Source organism: Carcharodon carcharias, chromosome 4 (genome assembly GCF_017639515.1).
Source record: "Carcharodon carcharias isolate sCarCar2 chromosome 4, sCarCar2.pri, whole genome shotgun sequence".
Classification (NCBI taxonomy): domain Eukaryota; kingdom Metazoa; phylum Chordata; class Chondrichthyes; order Lamniformes; family Lamnidae; genus Carcharodon; species Carcharodon carcharias.
Genome location: NC_054470.1, coordinates 7,375,122 through 7,400,671, shown reverse-complemented (window position 1 = coordinate 7,400,671; position 25,550 = coordinate 7,375,122). Strand labels below are relative to the sequence as shown.

The following is a 25,550-nucleotide window of genomic DNA, read 5'->3' as shown; positions in this document are numbered from 1 at the left end:
AGGCAGCAATTTCAGCAAAGAGTTCAGATTTCGCTATAATCTACCGGAGTGAAGTAATCAAATGGATTACAATTACATCCAAATCCCAAAAAATCCCTTGCATTTCTTCTTTTTCCTCCAATTGTTTTTCCCTTCCCCTCTCCTGAATGCCTTGCTTCAATGCTGGAGTTGTTTGTACCAGTGGTAGGCATCATAGAGCCCTCCCTAAAATTAATGAATGATGATATCTTACTGAAGGGAGGAAAAGAGAAACCAGGTAACTACATAACTGTGAGTTCAATATTCATTGTGGGGAATTACATGAATCAACCATCAGAGAAAAGTAGCTGAGCACTAGGATACGTTTGAGCTGATTCGCGAGAGTCAGCATGGATTTGTGAAGAGTAGGTCATATCTGACTAAAGTATTTGAAGTATTTGGGGAGCACACTAACATGGTGGACAGAGAGTTTTCTATGGATCTTGTTTAAACGGACTTCCAGAAGGCATTTGGTAAGGTTCCACATAAGAGATATATTGTTCACAAAATTTTCAGAGTTTGAGATAACTTTGTAATAAAAGCACAATATTGTGGGTACTGGAAATCTGAAATAAAAACCAAAAACTGTGGAAAAATTCAGCAGGTCTGGAAGTATCTGTGGAGAGAGAAACAGAGTTAACTTTTTGAGTCTGTATGACTCTTCTTCAGAGCTAAAGAGAAGTAGAAACGTGATGGATTTTAACTGTCTTTGGCAATCTCTCCTTAGCTCCCATCTATCCCTGACTTTCTACCTTGCTTTCCGTGCTCCACATTGAGAAGTAGGAGGTGAAGAATAGGGAAAGGGAATGTAGTCTGATTGACAGGATGTTCCCCAGGATCTGTAAGGGAGCCACAGCTTTTCATTATATATGTTAATGATTGGATGAAGGAATAGGAATTTGTACATGCTTGTAGATGACAGTCCGTTGGGAGGTATAGTAAGTTGTGTAGATGGGAACAGGAAGTTGCAAAAGTTGTAGACAGACTAAGCAAGTGGACAAAACTGTGACTAATGAAGTTCAATGAGGGAAAACATGAAGTTATCCATTTTGGATCTGAAAAGAAATAGAACATTCTCTGAATGGTGAGAGACTAAGAGCTGTGTAAGAGCAAAAGGATTTATTTATCCATGTATAGAAAATACTAAAATCACGAGTTGACAGGTACAAAAAGTAATCAAAAAGGTTAATGGATTATTGGTCCTAAACTCATGGGGGTTAGGATGCAAAAGTGAGGAAATGATAGTCCCGATTATTAATGGGTGACATTTTGGAATTGGGGCAGGAGTTATAGTTGGGAAGTCCAGAATTTTGTTTTTCCTCAAAAACCAAGGATTTTAATACCGGGGTGGTCAGATTTTTCCTCTCAGATTCCCTGTCCAATTGATGGGCTTGGCCATCTGTCACATGGTGAAGGCTGAGGCCCAAGCAATCAGTATATTTAAGCAGGGAGGAGAGTGTGGAGTGGTGGTGAGAGCATGGTTGGGGATGGAAAGGTTGGTGAGCAGGTGGGGGATGTTGCGAGGGGGTTGGGGAAAGAGAAAGATTGCAGGGGAGAGATCACAGTAGAGAGAGATGGGGCAATTGGAGGGAGATCAGGGGGTAGTAATGGGGGCTCAGGAAGAGTAGGCCTTGAAAATAGGGGAGCGTTTACAGAGTTAGCATATTGGGCCTGACAGAAATAGTACTGCTCTTCCTGGCTCACAAGCAGTGCTTTTTTAAAAGTTGTTCATGGGATGTGGGCTTCGCTGGCTAGGGTAGCATTTATTACCCATCCCTAATTGCCCCTGAGAAGGAGGTGGTGAGTTGCCTTCTTGACCGTTGCAGTCCATATGGTGTTGGTACACCCAGAGTGCTGTTAGGAAGGGAGTTCCAGGATTTTGATCCAGCGACAGTGAAAGAACAGAGATATAGTTCTAAGTCAGGGTAGTGAGTGACTTGGTGGGGACTTTGCAGATGGTGATGTTCCCATGTGTCTGCTGCCCTTGTTCTTCTAGGTGGTAGAGGTCCCAGGTTTGGAAAGTGCTGTCGAAGGAGCCTTGGTGAGTTGTTGCAATGCACCGTGTGCATAATACACACTGTTGCCACAGTATCCAGTCATGGAGGGAGTGAATGTTAAAATCATGCATGGAGTGCCTTTCAAACAGGCTGCTTTGTCTCTGTTGATGTCGAGTTTCTGGAGTGTTATTGGAACAGCACTCATCCAGACAAGTGGATAGTATTCCATCACACTCCTGACTTGTGCCTTATAGATGGTATATAGGCCATGGGAGTCAGGAGGTGAGTTAATCACCTGTGCTTTGAAGGCACTTAACTGATGGATTCAGCCTTTATCGGCTTCTCTTACCCGTTGGGAATTGCGATGCCAGGAAGATCCAGCCAACATAAGTTAGGTCTATAAATCTTGTTAAAATAGAAGCGCACAGCCTCTTTAAAAGGTTTTGAAAGACAAACCCACCTCTTGAGAGCAGCTTGGTCACACAGCCCCTCATCCTATCACCTGCAAAACTAGAAGTTGGTGGCTTGAAGGCAATTTGTTTTCATGTTTGAAATTTTTAGTACTTTTCTTTCTTCCATTTAACCCAAACCCACCCATTCTTGGGGGTTAAAATTGCCCCCTATGGGCTGGATTTTCTCCCTCAAGGCGAGTAGGTGGAGTCAGGGAAGTTCCAGGCTCGGCCCACCTGCCTTGGGAGAAAGTGCCTGCCAAGGTGGGGTCTTCGTTGCTGGGCGCTGGTTGTGAGCTGGAGTCAGGCCAGCGGACCCAGCAAGAAGGCAGCCAGCCACAGGAGCTGGTGGGTGCTGAGGTGAGCTGTTTAAAAGGCATGCCTCGGTGCTGTGGAACTTTGTCCCAGTGAAAAAAAGCACAAAGGCCCTCCATCCCTCACCCCTCATACTCCCCCCCTCACCTTCCAAAGACTTGCCATGCCCCATCCATGCCACTGCATGCCCCCCCACACACTCCTATGTCCCCTCATGTCCCCATGCCAGGCTCTACCCTTCCATGCCCATTGACTAACTGTAAACATTCTAGAACTGATGATCACCACAGTGTAAAGTGGGGTATGTTAAAAAAAACAGCTTTGAGAAATTGCAATTTATTGATTACTTTGTCCTATGGACAAAAGTGTGGACAGCAAGCTAATAAACGTGTCAATCATCCAAATGCTTTGAAATTTCAAAAAACACAAGCACAAGCATTTGAAACCTCTTAAGTTATGTCAACAAACATTGTGAAATTAACCGCAGAGATCAGAGAGACTGAGCTGTCGGTCAAACAATGTTTCTTCTGGGAAGCAGATGTTCTATTATTATGTCTAGACTCTTGGCCAAGTATATTAGGGGGCATGAGGGGCCTGAGGGGGTGGTTGGAAGGCAGAGCTTGGCAAAGGGGGCATGGGGGGACATAGGGATGTGTGTGGGGTTCAGAACTTGGCATAGGGGCCATGAGAGGGCATGGGGATGGGTGGGCAGCAGAGATTGACATAGGTGGCATGAGGGTCATAGGGGTGAGAGATCAGAGCTTGGCACAGGGTGCATGAAGGGATATATAGGGTGGGTGGGGGATGTAACTTGGCATGGGGGCATGAGGGGAACATTTTGAACTTGTCTTCTAAAAGGTCTCTTCATGCACACACGGGTTCATGATTCATCTAAGAGGCCATGAATCACAACTCTTTAAAAACCTGGCCCAGCTCCATGAAAATTATGGAGATATCTATCTCTATAATGGAGCCAGCCAGGTTCTGACAAGAAGCAGCCCGCACCCTTTAAAGATACTCCTGGAAATCGCATAGCCTGGGAATGGGTTCAGGAACCCCAGAATCAGGACCCGTCTGCTATTTTTAAAGGGCACCTGAGTCAACAGTGAAAACCCCAGCCTATGTTTCAGTTAGATCCAACCTTGGTCAGACCCCCATCTGGAATATTGCATTCGGTTTAGTACAGGGGTGGCAAAACCACAGCTCACAAGTCGCATGTGGCACTTTGACACATAGGCTGTGGCTCATTCCTTGCACTGTGAAACCTGTTAAATTGCACATTGGAGGGTGCAGCCTCATCCACAAACAGCTTCACAGAAGGAGAGAAGCGGCACTGGGAGGAGGGAGAAAGAAGGGTTAAGATCGATTTCTTCCAGCACGTCTCAAGATTTCTTTCATAGTTTCCCACCAGTTTTACATAAGGCCGCAAGTCTCTCAGTGCCATTTTCTCCAGCTCCCTAACCCACTCTCTCACTGCTTTGCCTCCAACTTGCAGCTCCGGCCTGGAAAGGGAGGAAGCAGTTTAATACAGAACAGGAATGTGAGAATCTACTGTATTGGGATACAGGTACTCGGATTCAAGTTTGTTTTTCAGCCGTGGTTACAACTATTTTTCAAGTAAAAATCAATTTTTTTCTAACCTCTTGACTAAGTTTCCATGTTGGAAGTGCTAGGCTGCCAAAGTCAGTGAAGCAGTGAGCATGTGTTAGCTCTGATGTGTGTCAGTGAAACAGATTTGTTTTTGCCACAGCCTGAATTGTGTGTGAAAGGAGCTTGGAAGAGGAGAGGGAAAAGCTAAAGGTTTCCTCACAGCAGTGTGTGTAAAAGTAATAAAAATGCGTCTGTAAATGTCGTCCATGTCTCCCGGCTCTCGAATGTCTGAAGGTCTAAGGTTCAGAAGGTTTGGCCGCCCCTGGTTTAGTATCCAAACCCAGGAAAGACATCTCAGCCTTGGAAAGGGAACAGCACAGATTTCACCAGATCCATACACAACTTAAAGGGTTGAATTACAAGAGCAACTTGTACCAACTTGGGGGGGTTTGAATTTTCACCTCGGCATGCGGGTGCGCACCCAACACGCACGGGCATGAAATAGCGCACGATGATGTCAGGTGAGCGGCCCAATGTCATCGCACGCTCACACGACATTTCAGTCAGCAGGCGCACGCGGGAGTCAGCAGCGTGTCCGCCGACAATTAAGAGGGTTGTTAAGCCGATTAATCGATTAGTTAAATAGAACTTTTCCCTGCCCGCCTAATCTTACGGTTGGCGGGCAGGTGAATAAGCCAAGCGGCCTTTTGTTTTTTTGGGGAAACCTCATCCACAAGCGGGGTGAGGCTTCCGATGTTAATTAAAAATCAAATAAGAGTTTTCAGATCTCATTTGCAATATGTCCCAGCTCATGTGACAGAATCACATGAAGGGGGGGGGACATGCTTTCCTCATTTTTTACAACTCTACTTTTAATGTGGGAAATCTTCACCTTCCTGAGGCAGCTCTGTGCATCTGGGCGCTGACTTCCACACTCGCCCTCCTCCCCATCACCACCACCACCACCACCACCACCACCACCACCCCGCCCCCCCCAACTCCCCCCACTCCAGGCAGTACTGAGCTTTTCAGCGTTAATTGGCCAGCCAGCTGAAATCGCGGTCTGGGCCCCATCACGGTCTGGGGGCCATTGCACGGCTGCTCCAGGGCCCACCCACCATGCCCACCCAACGAGGGGAAAATCCTCCACCTGGTTTGTATTCTCTTGAGTTTAGACAGTTGAAGAATGATTTAATTAAGGCATCTAAAAAGTTAAAGGACTCAATAGAGCAGATATGGAGAAAGTATTTTCATTGGTGAGGGAAGCCAAAACAAGGGGATATATTTTGAATATTGGAGCTAGACCAATTAGGATTGAAATTGAGAAGCATTTTTGTACAAATTTAAGTTGCGTCAATCTGGAATTGTCTCCCCTAAAAGGCTGTAGATTCTGGGTCAATAACAATTTGTTAAGTAAGGGTATCAAGGAACATAGAGAAGAGACCAATAAATGGAGGATGAGGTACAGATTGGGTATGATCTAACTGAAAGATGGAACATGCTTAAGAGGCTGAATGGTACACTACTAGTGGTATGTTGCTAGGCCTTGCTAACTGGTTTCAGAATTAACCCAGCAATAATTTTTAAACATTTCACTATTATATACTGCAACCTATAACAGCACCAACATTAGCTTTTCCGACTGAATATCTCCCTTAATGTTGATAACCTATAGGTTAAATATTTGGAGAATTCTGCCTGTTTTTTTCATGCCTCCATTCAAAATTAAGAAACCGCCAGATTTGTTGAATGTAACATGTAAACCTTTGATTTCAATATCTAAATATGGACACAAAATCCTATTTGGCCTAGGACGTAGGTTAAATATTTCAAAATGTTCTACAATAGCACAATTAGTATTTTAAAATTTTAATAGCAGCAGTGGTGGATGGGCATTTAACAATCCATTTGTGGAGTTGAATACAATGGAATTTTTTGCTGAACTAACTTACTGAATCTTAGCCAATTCATCGTTCCTTACCTTCAGCCATAGTTAAATCTGTGTCAGAACTCTATGGCTGATCAATGGGAAGCCAGAGCAGAGATTGAAGCATTTTTGTGATGTTGTTTGTTCAGCACATGTTAACTTGAAACAGTGTTTGACATCTCTTCCCACATCTGTCTACAACACATGATAGAAAGAAAGAATTTGCGTTTATATAATGCCTTTCACAACCTTAGAACATCCCAAAATGTTTTACAGCTGGTTATTACTTTTGAAGCGCAGTCACTGTTTTAATGTGGGGAGCACAGCAGCCAATTTGGTCAGAACAAACTCGCACAAATAGCACTGAAATAAATGATCAGATCACTTGCTTTTGTTAAGTGCTGGTTGAAAGATTAAAGTTGGTTAGGGTGCCCGGAGAACTCCTGTGCTCTGCTTCAGATTGTACCACTGGAGCTTTTACATCCACCTGAGAGGACAGACAGTGATAAAAACAAAAAAACTGCGGATGCTGGAAATCCAAAACAAAAACAAAAACAGAATTACCTGGAAAAACTCAGCAGGTCTGGCAGCATCGGCGGAGAAGAAAAGAGTTGACGTTTCGAGTCCTCATGACCCTTCGACAGAACTGGCAGGACAGACAGTGACTCAGTTTAAAGTCTCATCTGAAAGATGGAACTTGCATGAGTGCAGCACTTCCTCCATGCTGCACTGATGTGTCAGTTTAGTTTATGTGCTCAAGTTTCAGGTCTGGGGCTTGAACCCACACCTTGATGGGTCAGGGGTGAGAATGCTACCACGGAGCCAAACAACTCCAAATATTGTAAAATAAAAGCAAGTACGGTGGATGCTGGAAATCAGAAACAAAAACAGAAAATGCCAGAAAAACTCAGCAGGTCTAGCAGCATCTGTGGAGAGAGAAACTGAGTTAACGTTTCGAGTCCGTACGACCCTTCTTCAGATATCCAAATATTACTGTGATACTTCATAGAAACATAGAATGGTTACAGGCAGAAGGAGGCCATTCAACCTGTTGTGTACTCTGAAGAAGCAAGTGATCTGTTGCCACTCCCCTGCCTTTTTCTGTGGTTTGCAAATTTTTCCTTTTCAAATAATGATCCAATTCTCTTTTGAAAGCCTCAGTGGACCCAGCCTTCATCAAATTGTTAGGCAGTGCACTCCAGATCCTAATCACTTGCCATGTGAAAAAGTTTTTCCTCATGTCATCATTGCATCTTTTGCCAATTGCCTTAAATCTGTGCCCTCTGGTTCTTGATCCTTCCACCAATGGGAACAGTTTCTCACTATCGACTCTGTCCAGACCCTTTTTGAATACCTCTGTCAAATCTCCTCTCAACCTTCTCTTCTTCAAGAAGAACAGTCCCAACTTCTCCAATCTTTCTACATAACTGAGGTTCCTCCTTCTGGAACCATTCTAATGAATCTTTTCTGCACTCTCTCTAATGCCTTCACATCCTTCCAAAAATGTGGTGCCCTGAATTGGATGCACTACTTCAGTTGAGGCCGATCCAGGGTTTTATACAGGTTTAACATAACTTTCTTGCTTTTGCACTCTATGCCCCTCTAGATAAAGCCCAGAAAGTGGGATGCTTTATTAACTGTACTCTCAGCCTGTCCTGCCAGTTTCAATGATTTATGCACATATACACCACATTTAAGTCAAAGATTAACTTTATTTCCTATTCCCCACTGAATAATAGTGTGAACATTATTTTTACCTAATATTTTTGCAGTTATCCTGAAGAATCTGCAACCTACAATTAATCGAACTTTATCATTGGCTTTGGGTTGCTTATCTAATCTTTAGCATTGGTGGCCATGATTTCCTTCAAGACCGTGAAGGCTTGACTTTATTTCTTATCTGGAATGAAGGGAAAGGTAATATTTTATAAATAATCAATATTCAACCTCTACCGTACCAAATAAAATAAGTATCTTCATACTACTTGCACCAGCGATTTAAACAAAGAACAAAGAACAAAGAAAAGTACAGCACAGGAACAGGCCCTTTGGCCCTCCAAGCCTGCGCCGATCATATTGCCTGTCAAACTAAAACATTTTGTACTTCCAGGGTCCATATCCCTCTATTCCCATCCCAGTCATGTATTTGTCAAGCTGCCTCTTAAACACCACTATCGTACCTGCTTCCACCACCTCCTCTGGCAGCGAATTCCAGTCACTCACTTCCCTCTGTGTAAAAAACTTGCCCCGCAAATCACCTTTATAGTTTTCTCCTCTCACCTTAAATCTATGTCCCCAGTAACTGATTCTTCCACCCTGGGAAAAAACTTCTGACTATCTACTCTGTCCATGCCACTCATAATTTTGTAAACTTCTATCAAGTCGCCCCTCAATCTCCGTCGCTCTAGCGAGAACAATCTGAGTTTCTCCAACCTCTCCTCATAGCTAATAACCTCCAGATCAGGCAGCATCCTGGTAAACCTCCTCTGCACCCTCTCCAATGTCTCCATATCCTTCTGGTAATGTGGCGACCAGAATTGCACGCAATATTCCAAGTGTGACCTAACCAATGTTCTATACAGCTGCAGCATGACTTCCCAGCTTTTATACTCAATACCCCTGCCAATGAAGGCAAGCATGCCATATGCCTTCCTGACTACCTTATCCACCTGCATTGCCACTTTCAGTGACCTGTGGACCTGTACACCCAGATCCCTCTGCCCATCAATGGACTTAAGGGTTCTGCCATTTACTGTATAATTCCTGCCTGTATTAGACCTTCCAAAATGCATTACCTCGCATTTGTCTGGATTAAACTCCATCTGCCATTTCTCCACCTAAGTCTCCAACTGATCTATATCCCGTTGTATCCTTTGACAATCCTCTTCACTATCTACAACTCCTCCAACCTTAGTGTCGTCTAATTAGCCCAGTTACATTTTCCTGCAAATCATTTATGTATACTACAAACAGCAAAGGTCCCAGCACTGATCCCTGCGGAACTCCACTTGTCACAGCTCTCCATTCAGAAAAGCACTCTTCCACTGCAACCTCTGTCTTCTATGACTAAGCCAATTCTGTGTCCATCCTGCCAGCTCACCTCTGATCCCATGCGACTTTACCTTCTGTATCAGTCTGCCAAGCGGGACCTTGTCAAAGGCCTTACTGAAATCCATGTATATAACATCCACTGCCCTTCCATCAATCGATCATCTTTGTCACTTCCTCAAAAAACTCGATCAAGTTAGTGAGACACGACCTCCCCTTCACAAAACCATGCTGCCTCTCACTAATACACCCATTTGCTTCCAAATGGTAGTAAATCCTGTCACGAAGAATCTTCTCCAATAATTTCCCTACCACTGACGTAAGGCTCACCGGCTTGTAATTTCCTGGATTATCCCTGCTACCCTTCTTAAACAATGGAACAACATTGGCCATTCTCCAGTCCTCTGGGACCTCACCCGTAGCCAGTGAGGATACAAAGATTTCTGTCAAGGCCCCAGCAATCTCCTCCCTTGCCTCCCTCAGTACTCTGGGTTAAATCCCATCTGGCCCAGGGCACTTATCCACCTTAATATTCTTCAAGACGCCTAACACTTCCTCCTTTTTGATCTCAACATGACCCAGGCTATCTACACACTCTTCCCGAGACAAATCGACCGCTAAGTCCTTCTCTTTGGTGAATACTGATGAGAAGTATTCATTTTGTATCTCTCCCATTTCTTCTGGCTGCACACACACAGATTCCCACCTCTGTCCCTGAGTGGGTCTACCCTTTCTCTGACTACCCTCTTGCTTTTTACATATGTATAAAAGGCCTTGCGATTTTCCTTAATCCTAGTTGCCAATGATTTTTCATGACCCCTTGTCACCCTCCTGACTCCTTGCTTAAGTTTCTTCCTACTTACTTTATATTCTCCACGGACTTCATCTGTTCCCAGCCTTCTAGCCTTTACGAATGCTTCCCTTTTCTTTTTGACTAATCTCACAATATCCCTCGTTATCCAAGGTTCCTGAAACTTGCCATGCTTATCCTTCATCCTAGCAGGAACATGCCAGTCCTGAATTCTTATCAACTGATGTTTGAAAGCCCCCCACATGTCAGATGTTGATTTGCCCTCAGACATCCGCCTCCAGTCTAGATTCCTCAGTTCCTGCCTAATATTGTTATAATTAGCCTTCCCCCAATTAAGCACCTTAACCCAAGGACTCCTGTCATCCTTAGATTCAGCGACCAGCTTTCTTGAAGCCCTCTAATGTGCTTGTTCAAAATGAATGATATTTTCTACAATGATTGAGTTTAGAAATAGTGAACATACAGACCTGCAAAGCGAGCAGTCGCTGTTCAGTTATCTGTTGCCAGACAGAGTAATATCGGGAAGTTACAACTGGCCTCACATCCTGGCCCTAGCAAAAAGCCAATGGGGGACGACAGAGGTGTTGTGAGATGGGTGGGGGGGGGGTGGTGAAACATGGAAAGAGTTCAGGAATAATGATCACTATTTCTCCACAGGGATTCCTGCTGGAAAATACATGGATGTGGACATGGGGTGAGAAGTCCATTAGGCTTGGGAATGATTCCAAGGTTAAAGAAGGGAAAAATTAGAAACCAGCCCCTACTTTTGAGTGTTCATGTCTGTGGATATTGGGAAAGGAGGGGATCAGTTTTAGCTCTGATACCCTTAACAGTTAGGTAGTCTTCTGACGTTCAATATTAGGGCCGTTTGGGGTCATACCAGAAGATGAGTGTTTCCTTGTATAAGGGCAAGAAATCAACCGTTTCTTGAGAGGAGGGGAAAAAATTGGAAAGAAAAAAGTCTCGTTGTTAAATGGACTATCTGGTATGCTTTTGAGCCATACAAAGCTCCAGGTTTGACTCTTGAACAGTTCACTGATATCACCCAAGCCAACAGTAACATGTGCCAGGATCTTTAGCTCATCAGCTCGGCGCGCCCCCAACCCAACCGAGCGTGAAATGATGCGCGATGACATCAGGCAAGTGTGCTGATGTCGTCGTGCAGTCGCGTGACAGTTTGATTGGCAGGCGCGCACCAGAGCTAGCAGCGCGCCAGCCAACAATTAAAAAGCCTATTAAGGCCATTCAATTAACAATTGACTTTAATTTTTCACTGCCTGTTCAACCTAACAGTTGGCGGGCAGGCGAAAAGGCCAAGCGGCCTTTGCATTTTTTGGAAACCTCATCCATGAGGTTTCGAAGATCAAATACAAATAAAATAAATCCTTTAGTTTTTTAATTAAAAACATGTCCCTGCTCACATGACAGAGTCACTTGAGGGGACATGTTTCATTACATTTTCTGCTCTTTATTATTTTTAAAATATCTTTTCATCTCCCCGAGGCAGCTCCGTGTCTCAGGGAGATTATTCTGCTTTCTCTTGCGTGTATGCGCTAGGCCTGCTTGCACTCCCCAACCACCAACCCCCCCACCCCCGCCAGTACCGGCAGCGCTCAGCGTTGCTATTCACATATCACGCTGGGCAGGCCTTAGTTGGCCCGCTCACATAAAATCGGGGAGCACTGCCAATCGCAGGCGGTGGTCAGCTTCCACCACCCCCCCCCCCACCACCACCACCACCCCCCACCCCCCCTCACCCCCCGCCGATCCCACACGCCAAGGGCAAAATTCGGCCCATGTGCTACAATTAAGTTTCAATATCCATGGGCCACAGAGGGTAAAAAAAACAACTTGGAGTCCTGGTCCTGACTGCTCTGTTGTTTCCCTGCAAAAAGTTTGTAAATCTGTGGATATCAATTGAGGATAAGCCATGTTGGCTGTACCCACACACGGGGTGGAATTTAACACATTCGACAGGGGTTTTGCCTGCTGGCCAGAGAGCCAGTGAGACCACTGCATCACCTCCTTTGGGAAGGTCTGCCATATTATATGCCAGTCGGGCACTTCAGTAGGCAGCAGCTGACCTTCTCCATGATCAAGGACCCCGGGGTGGAAATCCTACTTTCCAAGAGCTGCCGGCCAATCAGAAGTCAGCAGCTCCTCATTGGCATCAATGATCATTGTAGCTGCCGGTAAATGCACCCAGCAAAGGCCCAGGATCAGCAAAAAAGCTCAGGCCACAGGTGAGTGAGAGCAGAATGGGGGCTGAGGGATGGAGTTGCCGGCTGGTGTTTGGAGGGTCAGGAGGTGTTAGATGAAAAGGAAGAGGTGTGGCTCTCAGTGAGACCTCGTTCCCAACGTCAGTGCCCTCGATCAGGCACTCGGTGCTTTTGAAAGAGGGACTCCCCCTCCCTCAGGGAGCCCCCAAGCAAACTCAATAGGATTTGCTTTTCAGGTTTCCTACATGGTCCCTGCTCGATACCCTCCTGTCTGATTAGTGCGTTCCCAACCTCCAAATTCACCTTGGGGAAGGGCATTAAATTCTGCCCATGAAGCCTGGCCATTTGGGTGATATAATGGGGGAAAACTAGCACCTGGAAATTTCATTATCAGTCACCAGCATTAGGGGAGGAGTGGAGAAGATGGAGCATTTTTCCCATAAACCCTAAACAATCAAAGCGCAATCACAAACTTTATTTTCACCTCCAGCATTTTGGTTTTCAGAAATGTATCCAAATCTGAACTTGCCCAAATCTGGTCGCACTCTATTTGGATTCCCCTAGAGTCTAGAGAGATCATACTCCAACAAATTCAGTATAATTGAGATTAGTTCAGTAAATATTGCACTTATTCCTAATGCCAAGGTACCAAGCGTGTGTGTGTGTGTGTGTTTGTGTGTTTGTGGTGTGTGTGTGTGTGTTTTGTGTGTGTGTGTGTGTTTTGTGTGTGTGTGTGTGTGTGTTTGTGGTGTGTGTGTGTGTGTTTTGTGGGTGTGTGTGTGTTTTGTGTGTGTTTGTGTGTTTGTGGTGTGTGTGTGTTTGTGGTGTGTGTGTGTGTGTGTGTGTGTGTTTGTGGTGTGTGTGTGTGTGTTTGTGGTGTGTTTGTGGTGTGTGTGTTTGTGTGTTTGTGGTGTGTGTGTGTGTGTTTTGTGTGTGTGTGTGTGTTGTGTGTGTGTGTGTGTGTGTGTGTTTGTGTGTGTGTGTTTTGTGGGTGTGTGTGTGTTTTGTGTGTGTTTGTGTGTTTGTGGTGTGTGTGTGTGTGTGTTTGTGTGTTTGTGGTGTGTGTGTGTGTGTTTGTGGTGTGTGTGTGTTTGTGTGTTTGTGGTGTGTGTGTGTTTTGTGTGTGTGTGTGTGTGTTTGTGGTGTGTGTGTGTGTGATTGTGGTGTGTGTGTTTGTGTGCTTGTGGTGTGTGTGTGTTTGTGGTGTGTATGTGTGTTTGTGTGTTTGTGGTGTGTGTGTGTGTGTTTGTGGTGTGTGTGTGTGTGTTTGTGTGTGTGTGTGTGTGTGTGTTTTGTGTGTGTGTGTGTGTGTGTGTGTTTTGTGTGTGTGTGTGTGTGTGTTTGTGTGTGTTTATGCTGTTTGTGTGTTTGTGCATGTCTGTATGTGGGCAGGAGGGGGGATGGTGCGACAGGAGGGGGTAAAATGGGGACAGCAGTATTCAGAAGACGGCAGTGCAGTGGTAAGGTTTAAAAGTTACACTCGCTGTGTCTCAGTATTTCATGTGGTTACAGGAAAAGGACAATCAAGGAGACTATTTCACTTGTGTGGCAAACTATAATTTCCTTTCCACATGAACGGGTCTTGTAAATAAATGCAGATGAGGGCTGTTTCAGGAAGCTTGCTCTCACTCTCCTCTTTCCTGGTGCTCTAATTATTACAGTTCCTCAACTAAAGGGAACTACAGCTAATCTTTCTACATACAGCAAGGCAGACCTGTAATCCTTCCATGTTATTACATGGAAACAGTGAAGAAGTCCCTGTGGGTAGAAGCATATGGATACTGGGGGAACCCACTCAAGCCTTGCTGCCTATTAAGTATCTAAATGGTATACAGTGTTACATGCGAAAAAGTAGCTGTCTGATTTTTTACAAATAATGCAAACAGTATTTGTGTCACAGAAATCTTAGTAAGATACTTGAGGCCCACAAAAGTGCCTAGAAGACCCTGGGAGTGAGGCATTACCATTACTTTTGTTTGCTTAATATATCTTTATGTTGACAGCTTGAGGGATTATGGGAGAAAAGTTTGATAAATTGCTGTCCTACCTAGTCTTTCACTGTAGAACTTTCAAGAACCTCTTTTAATTTCCCAGCATGTGTAAAGTTCTCTGTTCTTTTTTCAAACTTACATTTTATTAAAGCTGTCTACATTTCAGCAAAGGTCAGACACACCGTTGGGCAGAACCTTCTGTTTGGCATAAAGGGGCAACCCCCCCCCCCCACACCGACACGTCAAGTGACGTGTGGTGACATCGGGCATGTGTCCCGACACCACTGTGCATCATTCTGATCTTCCATTCGGCGGGCACACACCAGAGTCGGTTGTGTGCCCGCCGAACTGTCAAATATCTATTAAGGCCATTAATAAAACAATTAACCCAATTGAGAAAGCTGCCTGCCCAACCTTAAGGCTGTCGGGGTTGGGGAGGGGGGTGGGGTGGGGCAGGCGAAGATCCCAGGCGGCCTTCACATTTTTCATGAAACCTCATCCACGGGCGGGATGAGGTCTCTTTAAGGCCTTACTAATTCAGTAAAAATTTTCATGAAAATTCATAAACGTGTCCCAGCGGATGTGACAATGTCACATGAGAGGACATGTCTGAATAGTTTTATTTATTTCTTTTTTCAATGTTTCATTTTGATATTAACCTCCCTGATGTAGCTCTGTGCCCCCCGACTCTCCCCGCTCCCCCCCCCCGCCCACACTGAGCGCTACCGGGCGCGCGTCATGCTGGGTGGGGCTCAGTTGGCTCGCCCACGTAAAATGGCAGCGCGCAGCTGATCGCGGGCGGTGATTGTCTCCACGCCAGTTCCTGACTGGCCCACCCCCAGCGGGGGATAAAATTCTCCCCAATATGTCTGACACATTCGTTTTCCAAGGGAGGGGAATTCAGGTATCCTATGAAGAGATCTTTTTTTCTGTCTAACAAAACTACCATTGATGGATAAATTTTAAGATTTACTATTCCAGCGAGAGATTCAGCAACTGAGCTTTTGTGCAGCCAAAGGGCACCTGCATGACTTTTTCTTCATTAATGGACTGAAAATCATGCAGCTATGAATCAGGTGCACTGACCTCAATCTCAAATTCTTGATTTATGCCACATTCTGTTAAGCTGTGCACTTGGAGAACTAAATCATCACCTTATCCTAATGTATATTATATCAACAATTGTTGAATATCAGATAGAGTTACATTTTTCCAGGCAAGAGATGTCACTGCTGTCACGTAGTGCCATGATTGACCACATTCAGATCAGCTCTCGTGCCATCAGTTGTAAAGTCCCCCTCAGTCTGCTCAATAACACAATAGGATCGATCTAGTAATAAAAGAGATAGCAATGCAAAGGCAAATAACAATTACTGTGAATCTGTAATAAACACAATTTTATAAGGGCTCAGGATTTGGAAGGGATTAGTTTCTTTCTCAGTTTCCTCTCTTTACCTCAGGATAGTGATCCACATTCACTGGCAGTTATTGGTCTGTTAGCCAAATAATCGTTCTTCCATAAGATAAAAGCAAAATACTGCGGATGCTGGAAATCTGAAACAAAAACAAAAATAGCTGGAAAAACTCAGCAGGTCTGACAGCATCTGTGGAAAGGAACACAGTTAACATTTCAAGTCAGTATGACTCTTCATCAGAACTAAGGAAATATAGAAATGAGGTGGAATATAAGCTGGTAGAGGGGGGTGGGACAGGTGGAGCCAGATAGAGGACCAGTGATAGGTGGAGGCCAAGAAGAGATTGCCAAAGATGTCATAGACAAAAGGACAAAGAAGTGTTGACGGTGGTGATATTATCTAAGGAATGTGCTAATGGGGACATTAAGGGTAGAAAGCAGGACAAGCAAGTGACAGATGGCCCTAGTGGAGGTGAGGTGGGGGGGAAGGGATCGAAATAGGCTAAACGGTGGAGATAAAACAATATTTCAAGATAAATTTTAAAATAGGTGAGAAAAGAAAAATATATTTTAAAAATGATAAATTATTGGAAGAAGGGGGATCGGAAAGTGGGTGGGGATGGAGGAGAGAGTTCATGATCTGGAATTGTTGAACTCAATATTAAGTCTGGAAGACTGTAAAGTGCCTAGTCGGAAGATGAGGTGCTGTTCCTCCAGTTTGCGTTAAGTTTCACTGGAACAATGCAGCAAGCCAAGGATGGACATGTGGTTATGAGAGCAGGGTGGAGTGTTGAAATGGCAAGCGACAGGGAGGTCTGGGTCATGCTTGTGGACAGACTGAAGGTGTTCCGCAAAGCGGTCACCCAGTTTGCAATTGGTCTCTCCAATGTAGAGGAAACCGCATTGGGAGCAGCGAATGCAGTAGACTAAATTGAGGGAAGTGCAAGTGAAATGCTGCTTCACTTGAAAGGAGTATTTGGACCCTTGGACGGTGAGGAGGGGGGAAGTAAAGGGGCAGGTGTTGCACTGTGGAAGCCCAGGTAGTTAGCTTTGAATTTGTGTGACTGTGAGAGTGGAGGCACCACAATCAAGCCCAATCATGGTATTTGATATCCACACACAAATTTCTGGAAAGGATCATGGGATAGTGACCTTTACAGAAATAAAGTTATTTTTTTGCCAAATTCCAGCATCCTCCATTATTGCCTTAACTTAAAACCAGCTGACTCAGTAAAGACCAAGAACTGGACCTAAGACTAGTCTGAACAGTGTTACAGCACATATCAAGGGCTAGAAATTTAGAAGGTTTATTTGACAAAGCATGTTGAGAATTCTTTTCGACAAGTAAAAGTTATTCTTTTTCCATGAATGTTTGTGATGTTCAATTTGGAGCTGAAAGAAATACCATTTATTCTGTAGTTATTGTTATTTTCAGAATATGCCGTGTTATTTTGCCACTGTGACTCAAAATCCAATCAAAAACAGCCACAAGTGTAAAATGATAATCAAACCAGATTGGTTTCCATGCATCTAGATTGCCACATGTAACAATAATACAGTCTTGTTTGACTTCATACTTTAAATAGAATCTGTTAAACATGTCCCCAACCTGAAAGGAACACCAAAACCAAGACTACGGAATAAAGGGAATGCCATATGCTTGATGGTGCAAACACATGCAATCTCCTGTTTTAATTTAGAGGTTTGTGGGCGGATCCTTTGGTGGTCTGAAACTTCAAACGATAACTCATTATCGAAATTACCACCAGAAATAGGAAATTGGAGATAGTGCAGTGTGGGCTGATGATGTCATCATTTTAAAGCTTTTAATGGTTGACTCAATGGTCTTTGAAGAACATTGGTTCAGATGTAGAGATTTATCCCATCTCAAGCTTTGTCAATAATATCCAACTCAACCGTGGGAATCACAGCAAGTTCAAATGAGTAGTGGAAAGTTTTAACTTCTTTTACATAAATGCTGTATCAGTAGTTCCTTTGGGGATATCTTCCAGTTTGACTAGTTAGTTTTAACTTCACTGTCACTTCTGGAGCTGATGATAAATGTCATTTGCAGGCTTAGTTGAAAACTGTTAACTATTAACCAAATGTTTTATCATTTCCACAGGGTCACGGTACCCTGCAATCTTATGCAGCAGTGAACAAAGGGCCATTATTCCACCAATGATTCCTAGTCCACTTTGGCCCATAATTACTTGCTAACACTTCTGTTTAATCTGACACGAGAAGATTCCTAAAAGTATGATTGGATATTTTTGTTAAAAAAGGTGAAAGATGTTTAGAACAATGAATGGAATGGTTAATGTAAAGAAGAGATAGAATTTGCTATTTTTATTAATTGTTTGAATTTAACCTGCAAAACAACGTATTTTTAAATTATTTTAGAATTTTTAGAAGTCCTCTCAATTGTCTCTCATCCTATCCTGAGAGAACACCTTCCTTGATTGTGATTGTATATCAGCCTAAACAGTAAATGTTGACTGTGGCAAGGATTGGAATGTTATAGCTGTGCCTAATCTTGTCACACAAGATTGGCACACAAACATGCTTTTTAGTCAGGGTCACTGAGTAGCAATCAGACAGGAATCCTTGTTAACTTTTTGACATTCTAGAATTGAGGTGCAGCACCTTAGTCACAATGCCCTCTGAGGTCAGCTAACTGAGACCAGGCATCAGACCCGGAACCTTCCTGATCTAATTCAGTTCCACAATGCTCAATGCACTATCATTTGAACCATCACAGCTGCTGATTCCAAGAGATATTGTGAGTTCCCTTTTGTCCCTGCAATCTGCGGTACAAGCTATTCTTGTTTTATTTCACATGGGAAGATTTTAATGTGTTTGACCTTTGCCTTCTTCATGCCTGTGAACAAAGCATTTACTGATCAAACAACTGATGAGAATTTCCACCTGAATTGCACCTCGTATGGCTTAATATCTACAGAAGTGAAGATTAAACTTTTAAAAAGAAATTCTCTATTCCCTTCATTCCCTGAAGACACTGATTGCACTTACAGGGGTATAATTAAGAGCATAAGAAATAGGAACAGGAGTAGACCAAACAGCCCCTTTGAGCCTGGCTGACCGTCTTGTGTTTCGAGTTCCATATTCCCATCTAACCCCAATAACCTTTGATTCCCTTGCCTAACAAGAATCTATCTACCTCTGCCTTAAAAATATTCAATGACCCCCCCACCTCCACCACCTTCTGAGGCAGAGAATTCCAAAGTTGCACAACCTTCTGAGAGAAAAAATTCTCTTCATTTCTGTCTTAAAAGGGTGACCCCTAATTTTAAACAGTGCCCCCTAGTTCTGGACTCTCCCACAAGAGGAAACATCCTTTTGACATCCACCTTGTCAAGGCCGTTCAGGATCTTGTATACTTCAATCAAATCACCCCTCACTCTTCGAAACCCCAGTCTGTCCAACCTTTCCCCATAAGACAACCCATTCATTCCAGGTATCAATCTAGTAAACCTCCTCTGAACCACCTCCAATACATTTACATCCTTCTTTAAATAAGGAGACCAAAACTGCACACAGTAGAGGCGCAGTCTCACCAATGCCCTGTATAACTGAAGCATAACATCCTTAGCTTTATGTTCAATTCCCATCTTTATTGCAGGAACAGTGGTTACCCTCTGGCATCTTGCCACTACTCCTGCATTATTCTTGACACTGAGGGTGTAATTTTGACATTTGTTGATAGTGTAAAACATGCAGTAGATTATTGGCCACCCTTTAAACTGCTCTCCTGATTTCATTTCTATTGAAGTTAAAAATTGAGAGGACTTCTCTCGGATAGTGCATCAAAGGACTCAGGACTCAGGACTGGACTCAGCCTTCCTTCCTGGCAGTTGCCTTACAACCCCAGAGGATAGTGGCAGTACCTTGATATGGATTTGATGCACTGCAAGTATTTCCTGTTAGACATGAGGGCCTCCTCAAAGTATGAGACTCAAAAAAAGAGAAACAATCTCTGATCTTTAACCAAGGTCGGTTAATCAGTAATCAGTACGATCCACCTCCAGCCCTCACATCGTCTTCTTCCTGTAGTCTGTCCTTCTTGGAAGTTGTCTGCAATATTCCCTGCATGACAAAAAGCTTGTTACTGTCAGAAATAGACAGTTGAATTTGACAAATATCAGGGAATTCCCATCACTTATCTTAAAAAACTCCCACAGGTTACAACAGCTATATACAACTTAGGATAAGGTATACACGGAGCAACTAGTGTTAAAGAGCATACCCTTCGATAAGTGACTGCATTTTCAGGATAAATATAAACGTCCCAAATTTACATTAATAACAGCTTGCAGTTATTACATTTATCTTTACTGATCTTGCAGGGTCATTAAACTTCACCCTAGTAGTTGGGAGGTTGCCACTCATTACTTATACCACTTCTTTCATATGGAACTGTCAACTCTTTTAGCACTGAGTCCCACTATTGCAACTCTTCTCCCGCCCTGCATTAACTTTCAATAAGAGGAATCTCTTTGACATTTTCTTCTTGCTCCTGTTCAAGCCAAGTCTGTATTTTCCAGTATACTAGTTCTGTTTTAACAGCAGTCCAGCTTTAAATGCTGCAGCTATGCCCTCACAAGGACTTCCTCATAAAGCAGCTTCACATATTTTTCAAACATCACAGACACAGTGCAATAATTGTTGGTGCAACTCACGCTTTTTGTCCCAACCATCAATACTGTAATAAGAACAAAATACTGGAAAAGCTCAGCCAGTCTGGCAGCATCTGTGGAGAGAGAAGCAGGGTTAACATTTTGAGTCCAATATGACTCTTCTTCGGAATTATTGTAATAAACTGACCCCATAAGTGGCCATTGCCAGGGTCAGTGTTGGGGCTGTTTAATGGGGATAAGTTCGTGCTCTAGAACTCTTCTGGGAACAGATCATGAGAATTGAAATTTCAGAGCCCAAGAATTTACCAAATGAGCCATGAGTGCAGAGTCCCACAAAATATCCTGTTAAAGACTAGATTTTGGCTGCATCCCTCAAAGGGCTGAAGTATTAAGAGCCTACAGAGCTTTTTTATATATATCACATAGCACGATTAAATGGCTTTTTCTAGATTTAAGCAGCCTTAAAAGCAGATGTTGTAAAATGTTGTGATTTGTATTTGTCAGGGAGAAACATCAATCTAGATCTAAGAGCAATGTACATCCAGGATGAAAGAGAAACACTGGTTTTAACGTTTCACAATATTTTTGAAGGTATCTGATGCTCAGTTCCATTTAGTACCATTTGAAAGCCTGATTGTGCACTTATAATCTAGCACTGCTGGTGACTCCAACAGTTAATTTGTAATACAAATGAGGTAGAACCAGTTTCTGGCAGCACAAAGTGACCACATCAAGAGCTGCTTTTTCCTCAGGTTGCCAAAAGCATTGCATTCCTAATGGCACTGATACTGCTAAGAACATAGGAACAAGAGTGGTTCATTCAGGCCCTGAGCCTGCTTTGCCATTCAATCAGATCTTTGCTGATCTATGCCCAAACTCTATTGATCCATATCCATAGTACCCTTACATAACAAATATCTATCAATCTATCTGTCTTGTAAGTTTCAATTAACACTGCACCCGCAGCCTTTTGGGGAAGTGTTCCACTTTAGCGCTACACTATGTATGAAAATGTGTTTACTGATAGTGCTTCTCAATGGCCTAGCACTAATTTTAATTGTTGACCCTTGTTCTGGATTCCCCTACCAAAGGAAATAGCTTATCCATGTCTTTTTTTCATTGCTTTTATCATTTGGAAGGATCGAGAACCAAAGGGCACTGATTTAAGGTGATTGGCAAAAGAAGCAATGGCAACATGAGGAAAATCTTTTTTTGCAGCAAGTGGTTAGAATCTGGAAAGCACTGTCTGAGATTCAATCATGGCTTTCAAAAGAGGATTAGGTGACTATCTGAAGAGGAAATATTTGCAGGCCTCCAGGGAAAAGACAGGGTAGTGGCACCAGGTGAGTTGCTCTTGCAGAGAGCTGGTGCAGACATGATGGGCCAAATGGCCTCCTTCTGTCTGTAACCATTTCATGATTCTTCTATGATTCAATTAGATCACCCATCAAACTTCTAAATTCGAGAAATATAAGCAAGTTTATGCAACCCATCCCCAACTAGTGAATCTGTATGATACCCTCTCCAAGGCCAATATCTCCTTCCTGGGGTTTGATATCCAAAACATAATCTAATACTCCACATGGGGTCTGCCCAACTGTACAACTAAAGTATCACTTCCTGTCCCTTTGTATTCCAGCCATGTTGAGATAAAGCCCAACATCTGATTTGCCTTTTAGATTACTTCTTGTAGCTGGACACTAGCTTCTAATGCTTTGTGTGTTGGACACACAAATCCCTTTGATCCTTGACAAATTCTCATCTCTGACATTCAGGAAATATTCCGAATTATCCTTCTAGTATCCAAAGAGAATGACTTCACACTTCCATGTATCGAACGCCACCTGCCATAGTTTAGTCCACTCACTAATCTGCCTATGTCCCTTTGTCACTTGCTGCATCTTCCACAATTTATTGTTCCTGCTATCTGACGACTCTTGTGGCCTCAGAAGAATTGAGCCTAAGCTTTCACATTGTTGAACATGTGAAGGTTATCTGTGTTTTTAAAGAACATGCTTGGTCAGAAAATAAATGTCATGATTATGTCTTTGCAAAAACTTTACATGCTCAGTCACCCTAATTTTGTGCTTCCACCAGCACTTCAGAACCTACTGCACAAATTACAAATAGTACTACTTGAGTACAATATAAATAAGCAGGAGTCTTTTTGTACTTTTTTCTTCACCCTTTGAACATGATAGGCCCTCTAAGATCTTTATTTTGTACAATGTCAAATCGATATTCTGCTGTTTACTTATTATTTCAAGCACACCTTAATCCTTGACAGGTCCCACGATTTGCTTATAAAACTCTAATTATTTTAGTCAGGTTTCTTTATTTGAACCAAAGGACACTGATTTAAGGTTTTGGGGTTTTAAGGTTAAGGCATGTTTTTTAAAGTCTTCAATGTAAATTGTCATTGCAAATCTGTACTGATGTAAACACTGTATTAAATGCTAGGGCTATACTCCGCTTTGGCAATCAATCAGGTCAAAAATTGCACACAATCTGACCTTCAAATGCAGTACATTCAATCTCATTTATGCACCCAAATGGATGCCAGTGCAAACTATACCTAACCCACCTGTGAGTTCATGCCAGTTTTGTACAAATGTTATTATACTGTGAGAGCAGGGTGGACTGCACCAATCAATTCCTCCCCCCACCTTTCCTCCTTTGTTACCCCTTCTGATAGTGTGCTCTCCATGCAGATTGGGAGTTGCCCTGCTTCAAATTCACTTTTGCAAAATTAGTGAATGACTAAATAGTCAATGGATTGACCTCCTTCATCATAACTGCGACACCACCTATTGCTGATTATTCTGTTGTTGAACGCACTGGACAGAGTGCAATTAAAGTCATTAGACCAAATTCCTGCCCTTTGCTCTGTTAGCCAAGCTGGCAATAAGGGCAACACAATCACCACAGAATTCTTCAGCTGGGAGGGGAAAATCAGCCAGGTTTCCCATGTCTGATTGGCCAAGCAAACTGCTACTCACCATCTATGATCACACAATACACAGTCACTCATTTATTTTAGGGGGCCATTGTCCTCAAACATTCTGTAGTGGCTGTTCCCTCCGTGACACCCTGATCCACTCTTCCATCACCCCCAACTCCTTATCCCCTTCCCACGGCACCTTCCCGTGCAGTCGCAGAAGGTGCAACATCTGCCCACTTACCTCCTTCCTCCTTGCCGTCCAAGGCCCCAAACACTCCTTTTAGGTGAAGTTCTGTCGAAGGGTCATGAGGACTCGAAACGTCAATTCTTTTCTTCTCCGCCAATGCTGCCAGACCTGCTGAGTTTTTCCAGGTAATTCTGTTTTTGTTTTGTCCTCAAACACCTCTTGGCATTATATTACTAAACCCTTTATCACCTAACTAGGCATTCTCATATGTTCAGCTTCTCATTTTTCTGTGATTCTGTAGCTGAGTTGAGGGAGCCTGATTTAACAATGTAAATGTTGAGCACTAAATTGCAGATACCAATCACTCATAATTCAGTGAAAACTCAGCTACGATTGGACACTTGGGGGTGTAGCATCTATAGGCACCTCAGTGTGATGAAACCACCATTCCCTTAGAAAGGAAACAGAAAATTGGAGGGAAAATATCTAAAATAACAGCTCCGCATGTTATAAAACCACATAGATTTGGCAGAGTGAAATCAGATCACATCACTGATGTAACCAAAATTTTAAAAGAAGCCCAGTTCACAGGATCTTAGACCATTGCAAATTTAAAACTAATATTTCTTCATACAGGTTAACTTAGAAAACAGGCAAACGTTGACCAAAAGCTTCAAAGTACTAACACAGCCTCCAAAAATAAAATAAATAAATATATAAGATTAAAAAAGAGGTAAAGATGGAGGAGAGAGTTCGAGGTCTGAAGTTGTTGAACTCAATATTAAGTCCGGAAGGCTGTAAAGAGCCTAATCAGAAGGTAAAGTGCCTAGTCAGAAGATGAGATGCTGTTCCTACGATTTACATTGAGCTTCACTGGAACATGGCAACAGGCCCCGTCAAGGTAAAAGGAAAACATGTCAGAAGCACCGTTTTGGAAGGTGGCCTAACTGGAACAGATGCGGTGGAGGTGAAGAAACTGGGAGAATGGGATAGTGTCCTTACAGGAAACAGGGTGTGAGGAGCTGCAGTCAAGGTAGCTGTGGGAGTTAGTGAGCTTGTAATGAATATTGGTAGATAGTGTATCACCACAAACAGAGACAGAGAGAACAAGGAAGAGAAGGGAAGTGTCAGAGATGGACCATGGGCCCTCCACCGTGTCCGACCCATCTCCTGCACCTCTGCCCTCACCCCTTCCTCTCCCTCCCAGAACCATGATAGTGTCTCCATTGTCCTCACTTTTCACCCACCAGCCCCTGCATGCAAAGGATCATCCTCTGCCATTTCCGCCAACTCCACCAAATACATTTTCCCCTCATACCCCCATCAACATTCCGAAAGGGCTGTTCCCTCCATGACACCCTGATCCACTCCTCCATCACCCCCAACTCCTTATCCCCTTCCCACGGCACCTTCCCGTGCAGTCGCAGAAGGTGCAACATCTGCCCACTTACCTCCTTCCTCCTTGCCGTCCAAGGCCCCAAACACTCCTTTTAGGTGAAGCAGTGCTTCACTTGCACCTCCTTCAATTTGGTCGACTATATTCACTTCTTCCAAGTCGGTGTCCTCTATACTAGGGAGACTAAACGTAGACTGGGTGATCACTTTGTGGAACACCTTCGTTCAGTCTGCGACCATAACCCAGACCCACACTCCTGACTCATGCCTTATAGACAGGCTTTGTGGGAATCAGGAGGTGAGTTACTCGCCGCAGGCTTCCTAGCCTAGGACCTGCTCTTGTCCCCACAGTATTTATATGGCTAGCCCAGTTCAGTTTCCAGCCAATGGTAACCACCCCCCAGTCCCCCCACCAGATATTGATAGTAGAGGTTTCAGCGATGGTAATGCCATTGAATGTTGAGGGATGATGGTTAGATTCTCTCTTCTTGGAGATGGTCATTGCCTAGCACTTGTGTGGCATAATGTTACTTGCCACTTGTCAATCGAACCCTGGATATTTACAAGTCTTGCTGCATTTGGACATGGGC

General features: G+C 43.5%; 1 protein-coding gene across 1 annotated transcript in view; it reads left to right on the top strand.

Annotated features, from left to right (window-relative positions):
• sema6a (sema domain, transmembrane domain (TM), and cytoplasmic domain, (semaphorin) 6A) overlaps positions 1 to 25,550 on the top strand; it is a 166,982-nt gene that overhangs the window by 34,199 nt on the left and 107,233 nt on the right. The window contains exon 2 of the mRNA XM_041186608.1: positions 4,275 to 4,346. The gene's annotated coding sequence lies outside the window, so the exon portion shown is untranslated. The remainder of the gene's footprint in view (positions 1 to 4,274; positions 4,347 to 25,550) is intronic.